We start from the raw sequence: 14,794 nt of genomic DNA, 5'->3' as shown, positions 1-14,794 counted from the left end.
CATATATAGTATAATTCACCCCCATAGTCCTCCATATAATATCATGCACTCCATAGTCCTCCATATAGTATAATTCACCCCCCATAGTCCTTCATATAGTATAAGGCACTCCATAGTCCTCCATATAGTATAATTCAGCCCCCATAGTCCTCCATATAGTATAATGCACTCCATAGTCCTCCATATAGTATAATTCAGCCCCCATAGTCCTCCATATAGTATAAGGCACTCCATAGTCCTCCATATAGTATAATGCACTCCATAGTCCTCCATATAGTATAATGCACCCCATAGTCCTCCATATAGTATTATGGCTATTACTGTACTCACTGATTTTAAAATAAATAAATAATTAATACCCACCTATCCTTGTCCTCTGCTGCTCTGGCATCCGTGGCGAGCGTTCTTCAGCTCTGCACATCTCAGCGCAGCAGGCACTCTGTAGTGACATCAGCATGCCCACTGGGACATGACAGATGAAGCCTTGTAATGATGGAGGAAAGAGCGGAAGGCTCCCTCTGCCATCATTGCTTTCAACTGTATCAGCAACTAGGATACCGATACAGTTGATTGCGCAATGGTGGGTGAGGGGACCCCGATGCCGGCCACATGGTCTGCCACCATTGGTGGTACTCCACTGGGCCGTGTGCACCTATCCAAAGGGGACTAAAACGAGGAGTGGCCCGCTTAAAAAAGTTGATTATAATGCTTTAAAAAAAACCCCGTTGATGTCATCTACTGAACTCTCATGTTTTCTGGAGGAGAATTTCCAAAAGCTTTCATCATGCTCTTGGATCTTAGTGACAGTATATCTGTGTAGCAATGTAGTATGCAATAATCAGTGAGACAGCTCTGCAGTGACACCTGCTGGTCAGATGGTGATGAGACCGCAATCCTAGAGCCATCTGCTATTATTACACTGGTCTACATTTGAAAATAAAAAATTCTGTTGACCCAAGTATTTTTGCTGAAATGAAAGGTGCTGACACCAGATATGAAATAATAAAAAAATACAATATGTCACATTTTTTTCACAATTGAGAAAAGGTTGATTAAAAGTTTTAAAGTTGAATATTAGGGGCAAAAACAAATTCTGATGAAGCGATAGCAGATAGCACATGATATGATTGTTTCATGCAAAAAAAAAAAGAATCTATCATCTATCCAAGAGAGCAATAGATGTGTATATTATTGTTAGAGAGAAATGTTCTCTTTTTGGAAGCTCTGGAATAGTTATGATCAGGGTGTGTAAACACCAGCAGTGGTCGGCCATCATGTTTCTGTTCCATCCACCTTGATATCTATGTTTTATGGTCCCGATGTCTTAGTGAATGCGTTCTTGTTCTTCACTCGTAGCTCCAAGATTGGAGGGGAAGTCGTTCAGGACTCAGGATGTGACGCCCTGGCGCCGCCAGGTGGTCACAGAAAGTACACAACACCCCACATAACACCTTCCCACACAAGGTTCCATCAGCCACAAAATCCTAGCCACCCCTTAAGGTAGGAAGGACACATCAGTGGGCAGGACCAGGCAGATTGGGAGTGCCCACCTAGGGGTCTTGAGGATCCGGGGGCAGGAACAAGAGAGTACAGTCTAGTCTGAGTTTGAAGTTGGAGGTCAAGTGGAGAGGAGTGACAGTGACAGACTGTCAGAGGAAAGCTGAGCCTAATGGAGAGTAGACAGGGTAGTGGCCCTGGTCTACTGGCTAGGTGGCAAGCAGTGGACTGTGTCCAGAGGCAACGGGAATACGGTCGCGGGAGATCCAGAGTGGACCGGGACAGGGTTGGAGCCCGCCGGTACCGACAGCGGAGATCTGGTCCGGAAACCGTGCACAGGCAGGGTACCTGGACCCTAGTTATAACACGGTTGCAAGCCCCTTCTCTAATCCACCAGGTCTGGAGCAGGTTTCAAGCCTAGCTCCAGAAGTTTAGCCCAGATAGAGCGAAACGTCAGCCCACTGCGGGGGATAGGGTATCCGCAAACACCCACTGAAATCCCAAAGGGTCAGTTTTTGCGGGCACATCTCCCAACCAGAACACACCGGGAGTGGACTTCTCCCGTTTCAGATGGAGTCATCCAAAAGTGAGGAAAATTAGAGTGCCGGAGTAAGGGACAACGGTACACCAACCGGGTGTGGGACCCGAGTACACCCGGACGTGGCAGCCGGCCACTGACACCTTGGTTTACCAATGGACTTGTGTGCAATTCTTCCACAGTGAGTACACCAACACTCCCCGGTCCGGCCCAGCACGCCATCTCCGGCCCACATCACTCCCCGTGTTCTGGACACTGAGCCCCGGGACATCCATCCCTATCCATGGAGGGGTTAACATTCAGCTGCTATCCCATCTCCCCTGGGTGCTCCCCAACAGCAGCGGTGGTACCATATCTTACCACGCACCGTGGGTGGCATCACAAAGTATCTACAGCAATCCCCGTACAAATACGTCCCCTTTTTATTTGAGTGTCCGCGCGACCCCCAGGTCCGGAAATCCCTCGCGCCCCTGCGGATCCGGATGCGAGCAGTCCTACTTCTGGCATGGGGGCGGCACAAGGAGGCTATGAAGGAAACTCAGCTTGACACTTATGTTTTCTTCCCATCTTTGAAAAGTAATTAATCAACATATTTTGAACTAAAAGGTTCTAATTTTTGGGCCTAAGTTTCCCAAGAAAGTCTATAAAACATCCGAGCGTCCTTTTCTATGGCTTTCATGGTATTAAGGAATTTTCTGTCTTTGATTAGAAGCCTAATTTGCGGGCCATCAAATATGGCAGCTTTCAAATTCTCGTGTGAAAGAGCAGGAAATTTGGTACAGATGTACTTGAAGCACTCATCATCTCCATCCAATTCCTAAGGAACCATTTCATGAGTCTCGCTTTGATATGCAGAGGGGGAGTAACACTTTCTGAGGATTAACAAGTGGTTCATTCTTGATATTATTGTCAACAGTCATAAATTTCCCTCTGGTAGGTCATTGTTTCCTTCCCTAATGTTCTGTTTTGCTCAGCTATCTCAAAGGCACTGGAAGCAAGAAAATCTTGAGTATCCGCTTTGTTGTCCTAGAAGAATTGATACAACCATGAAATCGCCAATAGTGACTGTAAAAGTCCACAGCCATGTGCTTATCTTGGCTGCGTATCAAAATAAGATGAACTGCATGCGTTTTTTTTTAAAATTTAATGAAATAATTGCTGTCCCCCCAAATTTTGATACCAAGCTATGAAAACCTGGGAGCTGCTATTCACAAGCTGGGGAGACCGATGCAAATTGGCCCCCCCGAGATAAAAAATTGCAGCCTGCAGCTGCCCAAGATTATTACATCCATTAGATGCGATAATCCAGGAACTTTACCCTGCTCATCCCAATTGCCCTGGTGCAGTGGCAATTGGGGTACTAACATTTCACAGCTGCCACTAGCCCTAGCTCAGAAATGGAAGGATTTCTGAGCTAGGGCTATTACTAATTGTATATGAAAAGAAATAAACACAAACACAGAAGAAAAAAAACCCTTTATTTTAAATAATATAATATTTCACCCCTTTATTAACCTCCAAAACACACAGGTCTGACATAATCCATACAAGGTCTCACAACGATTCCAGCTCTGCTACATCTGAAGTGACAGCGTGTGGGCATAGAATAGGACTGCCAAGTGTGAGCTTCAGGCAGAGAATGAGCCACAGCGATGAGTGATGATGTCACTCAGGTTATTTGTGGTCACAGCTGGACGTTCTCATGGATCTCCACCTGTAATCACAGGTAACCTGACCTCAGGTGAGGTCACTCAGTTCAGTGAGGTCAACTGAGGTCACGTTATCTGCGATCAGGTGGAGGACCGTGGGAACCTTCTGCTGTGACCACAAATAACCAGAATCATTTCCGGGCCCATACCTTGTTTTTCAACAATAAATAAATGCCAGGTATCTGTAAGTCCGCCCATCACTAGTAGCCACATAAAATCCAGAAATGATCATTATATTTGATTTTTTGGGAGAATGGTGCTCATGCATTCATAATCTTTTATATTTACTAGTGCGTGAGCAATAAGAATAGACGCTAGTTTATTGTGAAGCAGCACAAATTTCAAATTTCTCTTTGAACTGTCAATATAAAGCCTCCATTCTGCAGTTAGATCCCACTGACTCAATTCTTTGACGCAATTGTGGTGCCCCTGAGGCTTCAGGAGCCACAGGGTACTGCACCTCTCCAAGGTGCGGTACTCATCTCGGATATGGAGGAGATTGTCACCAGTAACCACTCATCCAACACATAACACAGGAGCTCTTCCACTGGGACCGGACTGGGAAGGGGCTGGGGTGGCCATCACGAGGTATGGGACTTCTTGCCCACTAATTCAGGAATCCGCGAGGTGGGGCTTTCATAGGGGAAGTGAGGAGCCATCTCACACACACAAGTCAATCAGTAGTTAGCTCCGGGCGCAGGAGCGTCTGGTCAAACTTGGGAACTAGCAAGAAAGGACACAGATAGTTCGGGGCCCATGGTCTGGAGCTGCGAGCTTGACCCGGGTTCTTAGAAAGGAAGGGGGATCCCAGGGTTCGCGGGGAGTGCGGTAGGCACCCGTGACCCGTTCCATGGCCCAGGACCTGGGGAGGAAGGAAACCATCGAAAGGTGACACACAGAAGGAAACACCGGCCTCGACCTCTGAAGTATCCGGGATCGGCTGAATATGCAGTATACAAGATCATCATCCATATGGAAATATTTCAGTAGATCTTTCTCTCGATTCCGATACATAAATGTGGTACCAGGAGCCAGCAGGTTCTTTTTCCTCTAACTCTGCTGACACCTCCTACCAGGTAATTCATTTCGGCTTGGTTGGCACATTCTGACATCAACCTCTGAGGCCATGAAATCTTTGTCTCCGTCTTTGGTAAAATTGGACTGACGGAATTCATCGTAGTTGGAAATTTCCAAAATAGTGTACATAGGTACAGAAACTTTGTGGCAGTGAGCACCGGCCTTAGAGCTGAAGGAGGATTTGGATATTGGATGGAAGATTTTGGCTTTGTTTTCATGCCTGTAATCTTTACCAGGCAGAAGTAGCGGTCATCTATATGGTTCTGAGGATCTCGCCGCACGATTGGAACTCAAAAGCTGAGACTTTTCCTCCTAACCATAGGCCACTGTCTCAGGTTTTGAACACATCTACCGAACAATTTATGTGGTGCCCAAGCTTTTTACTGGTCACCCAGTTTAAACCCGAAATATGCATGATAAGCTTTATGCACAAAGTCACATAAATTGGTCCTGTGAGTCTTGTAAAAGAGCCGTAAATGTAGTCGAATATATCAGGATCAACCTTGCACTGTCCAAGAACTGTTCGAGTGTTGGATGACATATTCAACAAAAAATTTAAATTTGTTGCGACTTGTAAGCCTCTTGAACAAATAAATGCTGCCATCGGTTTTCATGCTGCTAATATAGCCATAAAATTCTGCCGACCGCAGTTTTTAATTGCTTATTAAAGGAAATATGCCGGCAGGTTTTTGCTACCTCACCTCAGAGCACCCTAATGTAGAGACAAAGACCCTGATTCCATTGATGTGTCACTTAAGGCCCCGTCACACTAAGCAACATCGCTAGCAACATCGCTGCTAACGAACAACTTTTGTGACGTTGCTAGCGATGTCGCTGTGTGTGACATCCAGCAACAACCTGGCCCCTGCTGTGAGGTCGTTGGTTGTTGCTGAATGTCCTGGGCCATTTTTTAGTTGTTGCTGTCCTGCTGTGAAGCACAGATCGCTGTGTGTGACAGCGAGACAGCAACAACTAAATGTGCAGGCAGCAGGAGCCGGCTTCTGCGGAGGCTGGTATCCAATGTAAACATCGGGTAACCAAGAAGCCCTGTTCCTGGTTACCCGATATTTACCTTTGATACCAGCCTCCGCTGCTCTCACTGTCAGTGCCGGCTCCTGCTGTGTGCACATGTAGCTGCAGTACACATCGGGAAATTAACCCCATGTGTGCTGTAACTAGGAGAGCAAGGAACCAGTGCTAAGCATTGTGCGCTGCTCCCTGCTCTGTGCACATGTAGCTGCAGCATACATCCTGTAATTAACCTGATGTGTGCTGTAACTAGGAGAGCAGGGAGCCAGCGCTCAGTGTGCGCTGCTCCCTGCTCTCTGCACGTGTAGCTCCGTGCGGTGGTAACCAAGGTAAATATCGGGTTGGTTACCCGATATTTACCTTAGTTACCAAGCGCAGCATCTTCCACGCGGCGCTGGGGGCTTGTCACTGGTTGCTGGTGAGCTCACCAGCAACTCGTGTAGCGACGCTCCAGCTATCCCTGCCAGGTCAGGTTGCTGGTGGGATCGCTGGAGCGTCGCAGTGTGACATCTCACCAGCAACCTCCTAGCAACTTACCAGCGATCCCTATCGTTGTTGGGATCGCTGGTAAGTTGCTTAGTGTGACTGGACCTTTACTGAGCTGTTTGCTGTCATTTTGATAAAATCAATGTTTATTCTGCTGCAGATCTAGCAGTTATACAGAGCTCATGAATATACTGGACTACCTGCAGCATGCCAAGTAGTCCTGTAATGATAATCTACTGCTGATTAAACAGTGATTTACATTATGCTGCTCTCAGATTAGGTGGCAAAATCCTGGTGACAGATTACCTTTAACTATTCTTCCTATTAGTTATATCAATTTCATATTCATAATTTATTTTTGTGTATTCAGCATATCTAAATAATATAATTAAAATTATATATAATATTCTGTCTCTTCCTAGAAGCTATGAATCCCAAGCGCTCTAATTATCAGTCCCATAGATAACTGTATGCTTGTACTCACACTTCAAAGCATCCACAGATAGTTTTAAACTCGGCCAGAAACGATGACTAGTAGGAAGACAAAGAGAAACACTGTAGTTTTCTTCTAGAATCTTGTACAGTATTAAGTGCAAAGTAAAGGCAGGTGAAAAGGAATAATCTGTACATGGTGTACACATGTGTCTTCAGCAGTGATTCCTCTAGACTAATTTGAGGAAGAAGGGAGGAGCATCCTATACAGAAGCCGACTAAGGGAGGAACATAGGGACAAACTTCATACAGTCTAAATCTACCTAGTAACAATAAAGGAATTTCCTGATAGGAGGAAAAATATGCAATGCAAGAAATATATACAACAGGTTGTTCTCATTCATGGGACACAACATATAATGTTATGCTATTACTGTAAAAGTTCCTTAGTAAACAGAAATTTGCAGAAAAAAACGGATGTGACTAGAGGAAATGGATGTGATTTTTGGATTCAGAGCACCAAAATTCAGAAAGATGCAAGTAAATAAAATAGGGTACTAAATATTACATGCCAGGACCATCCAAATATGTGTCACCTTGACGTGGTGGGATTGTTTTTACGCTTTTGTGATCAAAATAATGTTAGCTAAGTACCCAATTTTATTTATTTGCACTATTACTGTTTATTTACTGTTTTAGGGTATTTGCTCATTTTTGCTTGTTTCTTGGGTGTTTGTGTTCTCTCTATGACGAATTTAGATCAGGTCCTAAAATTCTTCCCGCAAAGGCATGACCTCTATGGCCAGAAGACTTTCAGTAAAACGTCCCTTTGTCAGGCGCCACGAATCAGCAATTCAGAACTATAAAAGGCTGTGAGTAGTCATGATGAGGATGATGAGGATGATGATGAGTTGTCATTGTCACCTTAATTCCCCTTTGTCCTGAATTCGCCTAATTCCTTGACACATTAATGTGGTCCATGGTCAGTCTAGACTAGTCAAGTGGTCTTCATGTTTTCTCTTTCTGTTCCTCCTTAGAAGTTTTAGCGTTATTGTGTAATCTCTCACTTTTAATATAAAGTATGACCATTGTATCGCAGTGTCATTGTCAAGAATCTGGAAGAAGAGGGGTCACTTACTTCCTCCCACTCATAGGAAACAGATTTCCTTTTAGTGTACTGGAAGAGGCACCGAGACCAGCAAAAGTTTCAGTATCCTCTTGTTTGGGTCACCTCTAAAGGCCACTTTACACGCAGCGACATCACTAGCGATGTCGCTGCCGATCGCACCCGCCCCCGTTGTTTGTGCGGCACGGGTAAATCGCTGCCCGTGGCGCACAATATCATTAGTCCCCGTCACACGCACTTACCTGCCTAGCAACGTCGCTGTGGCTGGCGAACCGCTTCCTTTCTAAGGGGGCGGTTCGTGCGGCGTCACAGCGACGTCACACGGCAGGCGGCCAATAGAAGCGGAGGGGAGGAGAACAGCTGAAAGAAAGTGACGCCCATCTTGTTGTCGGCTGGACGCAGGTACGGTGTTGTTCCTCGTTCCTGGGGTGTCACACCTAGCGATGTGTGCTGCCTCAGGAACGACGAACAACCTGCGTCCAGAAAGAGCAACGATATTTGGGATGTGAACGACATGTCAACGATCAACGATATGGTGAGTATTTTTGATCGTTAACGGTCGCTCGTACGTGTCACACGCAACAACGTCGATAACGAGGCCGAATGTGCATCACAAATTTCGTGACCCCAACGACATCTCGTTAGCGATGTCGTTGTGTGTAAAGTGGCCTTTAGATATTTTTTCCATGTGATTATTCTGGGTAGAAAATCTGTACTTTATTTACCAGATTCCAAAAATATGTAAAAAAAAAATAAAAAATAAATAAAAAAAAATTACACAAAACATCTGCACAAAAACTGATCTATGAGCAGAATTTATGCTACAGATTTTCACTCCAGTTTTTACTTTGTGCAATGTGTAATCCGCATGCAATGAATGCAGATCTGACGGTGTATTTCTTTTTTTTGCATTTTGTATATGGCATGTGCAGACATACTATAGGTATACAGGGTGTTTTTTATCCCATATGTCTACAGCACGTGTGCAAAAATGAAACTTTTCAATATACATGATTAGGTCGCGAAAATTTAAAGAGATTGGTGCTTTTACAGGATAGAGGAAAACATTTATGATCAGGTGGAGTCTGATCACTAGAACCCCCATTGGACTCGAGAACGGGGGTCCTGTGTCGCCGGTGTAAATGCAGCAGTTCATGGGGTGACCTCTGCTCTTATAGACAGTGATCAGAGGGTTATACCTCTATTCACACTAGAGTCCCAGTGATAAAAGCATTAAACCCCTATGAGCCCCCTTTTTGGGGAGAAGGGAATAATGTTTATTACTTTTTTAATTCTGTATTTAATTTTAGGGGGTGCTCTTTTAAAGGGGTTTTCTGGTTTCAGAAACCCCTGTCTCCCCCGGCTGCAGTTTGTTTGGTAAAAAAAAATAAAACTAAACAAATCATGTGCTTTACACACCCTCCCCAGGTCCAGCATTGAGTATAATAATAATATTTATTCATATAGCGCTATTGATCCCACAGCACTTTACATACATTGGACACACTGTCCCCATTGGGGCTCACAATCTAAATTCCCTATCTGTATGTTTTTTGTAGTGTGGGAGGAAACCAGAGACGCAAAGGAAACCCACACAAACCCGGGGAGAACATACAAACTCCTTGCAGATGTTGTCCTTGGTGGGATTTGAACCCAGGACCCCAGCGCTGCAAGACTGCAGTGCTAACCACTGAGCCATCGTGCTGCCTGTATCCACCATTGTCTATATGGCCGAAGTCACACTTGCGAGTGACTCGTCTGTAAGCCGCGCCAGTCTTGCATCGTATCACTCGGCATGGCCTGCCGCTCTACGGACAGGAATGGGTCAGTTACATATATTTCTATGCATCTGACCCGCTCCTGTCCAGAGAGCAGCAGCCAATGCCGAGTGATACGATGCGAGATTCGCGCAAGTGTGAATCCTGCCTTATAATCTGAACTCTGATGTGCTCAAAGGCGCTGAGCTCAGTGATTGGCACAGTCCCGTCAGCGGGACATCAGCATTGCAATAAAGATAACCGACAACGGGGGTAAAGGCAGAGACTTAACGCTGGACCTGGGGAGGGTGAGTAAAGCACAATATGTTTGCTTGTTTGAAAAATGTTGAGGCGGAAACAGAGGTTTTCCAAAACTGGAACAATTGAGGCACTACTTATATGCATCATCCAGCAAGTACGCGCCCTATGATGTGATCTGGTTAAGTTGTAATGGAGCCCCTTACGGGGCCTTGGGGGTTACTCGTCGCCTGGCCGGTGAAGAGTCAGAGGGATGTCACGGGTGGACTTCCCAGTTTCGTGACCGCGAGGTGTCCACGGAAAAGGGGGGGATGGAGATGATTGTCGTGACGCCACCTGCGGTACACGGTCAGTTATTAGCCGCCACTGCTGATGCTGTCCTTTGGGGCTCATCGTAATAGCAGCAAAGATGGTCTCTGCTCCCCACAGGCGGAGCGGGCCCCAGGGAGGATAATGAGGGGAGTAGTAATGGCCGTCAGCGCCAAAGTTCGGGGCGGCGGCGCCGGCAATAACAAGCTGACACAGTCTCTGTAGTTCCAGGTGGTTTACTCACTGTTCTTTAGGTTGCCCGGAAGCTACCGGTCACCGCTGTGGTGGGCTCCAGCCAATCCCAGTTAAGTTAGAGGTAGCCACCAGTATTTTGGAAGTGTCCTTTCTAAGAGTTGCCCCTCCAGTGGTGATGAACCTGGGCTGAGCGTCCCACTCCAAGCTTTGTGATTGCCACCCCCTTATCTACCCTAGTCCAGCCCCCAGTGAAAAGGCACCTAAACTGTATATAAGGTATAAATGTGGACACACCGGTGATTAACCCCCTCCTTACCCGAGAAGAATACTGAGTACCCTGTGGCGACTGATGCCTCAGGGGTGCCACAGTAACAAGTTTTGTTATTCAATACTTTTATAAGTAGATTCACATTGACATGGATCTGAGGTCTGCCTGCTACATCCTATTAATTTGTATGCAGTAAAACTGGAGCAGACACAAAATAAATACGGCTCTCAGTCTGAACAACCATCGGGAGGATTCATTCATCCATTTTTGTAGCGTAAAAAAGTAGTAAATTATGGCACAATTCATGTTTACCTAATAATTTGTGACTTTGTTCACATCTTGCCACTTTTGAGATGGAAGTTGATCAACACGGTGGCTCAGTGGTTAGCACTGCAGTCTTGCATAGCTGGTGGTCCTGGGTTCAAATCCCACCAAGGACAATTCCTGTAAGGAGTTTGCGTGGGTTTCCTCCTGATTTTCTGCAAAACGTACATGGAACCGTGGCCTAAGAGGAATAATGACTGACCTCTCAGTTTTTTCTGATCTTGACACTAGCATCAGATGTGTATTAAAATCTTGTCTTCACTGGTCGGCCCAGAAAAGAAGAAAAAACATTAAAAATTCTATTATATTTTCATTTCTGCATTGGAATCCATGGCAGAAGATGGAGTAGCTTTTCATAGAAATGGATATCAGGGTGAAAAAATAAATAAAGAAAAATATTCCCTTTTTTGGGTTTGACTTCTTTGATATTAGTAAAAATTAATCTTTAGCTAGCCATTGTAATTATATCATTCCGCCACAAGATGGCGATCTTATCAAGTAAGAGTTTTCATAAGTTTGCATTTTGGTGTAATTTGGATTAAAAAAAATAGTATTCAATTTTTTTTAATTATAACTAAGAAATTAATAATTTGCAGTAATAAATAGATGTACAGAAAAAAATGGATGTCACACAATAACCCATAGGAAGATATCTACATGTGGCAGATTTGTTGCAGACCTTTCTGTGATTGGTAAATTTATCGGAATGGGATTGTTTCAGCGGATGAGATAACAAAAAAAAAGGATAAGGTGTTGAAATTGCCCAATGTCTGTAGTTTTGCCTATTGCCCACAGGTTTCCCTCTTTCCTAGCTTTCATATTCTTGCAGTGTCTGAAGGTTCATCTATATAGCAGTCATTTTAAAGTATAACCTCTAATATTATAATTAGAAATATATATATATATATATATATTTATTTTTTTTTTTTTTACCAAAATCCTGATAGCAATTTATGCAATTCTGCTGCTAAAACCAGGACTTTGGCCAGAAGGTAAGAATTTTGAAACATTGTAGTTCTCACTTTGGCCACTAGATGTCAGTACAGATGAACGCACAGGTGAAAGAGTCAAGTAAATCTTTACCTTGTCCTCATTCTAAGCCATCAATTAACCCCCTTCCTGCCACCAATTTTTATTTTACTCCTCCTCATTTTTAATGTGTATATTGACTTAACTGTATGGGACTTTTTTGGGTTTTTTTAATTTTTTTTGCTAGACAATTTGAAGTTTTAAATGACACAATTTACTTTTTACCATATAATTTGCTTGGGGGAAAAAAAACCCCTGAAAAAATAATTCCAAGTGTGGTGAAATAGTGAAAAAAAAACCATTCCACCACTGCTTTTTGGTGTTGATCTATCAAAACATAAAATTAAGTTAGAAAAACAACCCGCCAGAATTGCTGTTTTTGGTTGCCATACTTCTAAAAAATGTAATAAAAAGCTACTAAGTCCTAATATAGTATATCACAAAAGTGAGTACACCCCTCACATTTTTGTAAATATTTCATTATATCTTTTTATGGGACAACACTGAAGACCTGACCCTGTGATACAATGTACAGTGTCAGTGTGCAGCTTGTATAACAGGGTAAACTTGGTGTCCTCTAAATAATGTCTAAACCGCTGGCAACAAAAGTGAGTACACCCCCTAAGTGAAAATGGCCAATTTGTGCCCAATTAGCCATTTTCCCTCCCCGGTGTCATGTAACTCATTAGTGTTACAAGGCCTTAGGAGTGAATGGGGGGCAGGGGTGTTACATTTGGTGTTATCTCTCACACACTCTCTCATACTGGTCACTGGAAGTTCAGCATGGCATCTCATGGCAAAGAATTCTCTGAGCAGCTGAAAAAAGAATTGTTGCTCTACATAAAGATGCCCGAGGCTATAAGAAGATTGCCAGCACCCTGACACTGAGCTGCAGCACGGTGGCCAAGACCATACAGCGGTTTAACAAGACGGGCTCCAATCAGAACAGGCCTCACCATGATCGACCAGAGACGTTGAGTGCACGTGCTCAGCATCATATCCAAATGTCATCTTTTCAGAAAAGACATACAGTATGAGTGCTGCCAGCATTGTTGCAGAGGTTACAAGGGTGGGTGGCTGCCTGTCAGCGCAGATCATACACCGCATCCTGCATCACATTGATCTGCCTCTTCTAAAGACATGCACAAGAAAGCCGCAAACAGTTTGCTGAAGACAAGCAGAGTAAGGACATGGATTGCTGGAACTGTCCTGTGGTCTGATGAGACCAAGATAAACTTATTTGGTTCATGTAACGTCCTGGTGGTGGATTCATGGGACTGAGCACCGGACTCCCCCAGAGAGGCAACCCGGAGTGAACCCCTATACAGGGACTGTCCGACCACCCCTCCAGAGGACCTAGATGCACGGTAGCCGGAACACTAGAGGTACGGAGTACGGGTCCTTCAGAAGTCTGTATGGCAGATGACTATTAGTCCAACGGGAACCGTAGGCAGGACGGATGACTGGAACCGGGTACAGGTGCCGAGTAATCACAGCAGACGGGGTCCGGATCCAGCGGGATGTGCAGGCTGAAGTATCCAGGTGTAATCCAGGATCGGTGACGGGTACAGGCTGACGGAAGATGGCGGGATCCACAGCAGACAGTCACCGGAACACCTCATGGGAAACCGACAAGCTGGACACAGTCAGGACAGCAGACGGGCACTGCGGAAGAGACAGGGTTAATGTAGGTACAAAGCACAGAAGGACCTGAACACCTAGCTACAGGAACACGTTGAACAGGCACTGCCCACGTGGAAAAGGAAGTCTTAAATACCCTGTACCTGTAATCAGCATTATCCTGTTCCAGGGATGCTGGCCCTTTAAGAAGAGGTGAGAGAGCACGTCCGCACCCTAATGCGCATGCGCGAGGCCCGGGTGCCAGAGACCAGTGCAGGAAGCAGAGAGGAAGGTGGAGGAGATGCAGGGGAGAGTCCTGGGTCGCAGCGGGACACCGGGACCGGCGGAGGGGAGGCATGGAGGACGCACAGGAGGGAGAGTGAGAGGGGCAGCCGCGGGCAGGAGGACCGGGGACCGGAGCAGTGAGTGACAGGTGGCGCCGGGACCCGGGGAGCGTGACAGTTCAGATGGCATAAAGCTATGTGGCGGCGATCAGGTGAGGAGGACAGAGACAAGTGTGTCCTGCCTACAGTCAGGCATGGTGGCGGGAGTGTCATGGTTTGGGGCTCCATGAGTGCTGCCGGCTGTGGGGAGCTACAGATCATTGAGGAAACCATGAATGCCAACATGTACTGTGACATACTGAATCAGAGCATGATTCCTTCACCTCGGAAACTGGGCCGCAGGGCAGTATTCCAACAGACCACTGCATCGCTAAAGAAATTACGGGTACAGGTGCTGGACTGGCCAAGCGTCTCCAGACCTAAACCCTATGGAGCATTTGTGGGGCCTCCTCATACAAAAGATGGAAGAGCGCAAGGTCTCTATCATCTGATCATCTACCAGCTGTGTGATGTCGTCATGAAGGATGGAAGAGGATCCAGCGGCTCCTGTGAAGCTCTAGTGACCCCCAGGCCCAAGAGAGTGCTTGAAAATAATGTTGACCACAAAAAATATTGACACTTTGGGCCCAATTTGGCTATTTTCACTTAGGGGTGTACTCACTTTTGTTGTCAGCAGTTTAGACATTAATGGCTGTGTGATGAGTTTAGAGGGCACTAAATATACTCTGTTATACAAGCTGCACACTGACACTGTACATTACATCACAGGGGCAGACATTTCTGAATTACTAAGAAG

Source organism: Anomaloglossus baeobatrachus, chromosome 3 (genome assembly GCF_048569485.1).
Source record: "Anomaloglossus baeobatrachus isolate aAnoBae1 chromosome 3, aAnoBae1.hap1, whole genome shotgun sequence".
Lineage (NCBI taxonomy): Eukaryota > Metazoa > Chordata > Amphibia > Anura > Aromobatidae > Anomaloglossus > Anomaloglossus baeobatrachus.
This window is presented reverse-complemented; position numbering follows the sequence as displayed.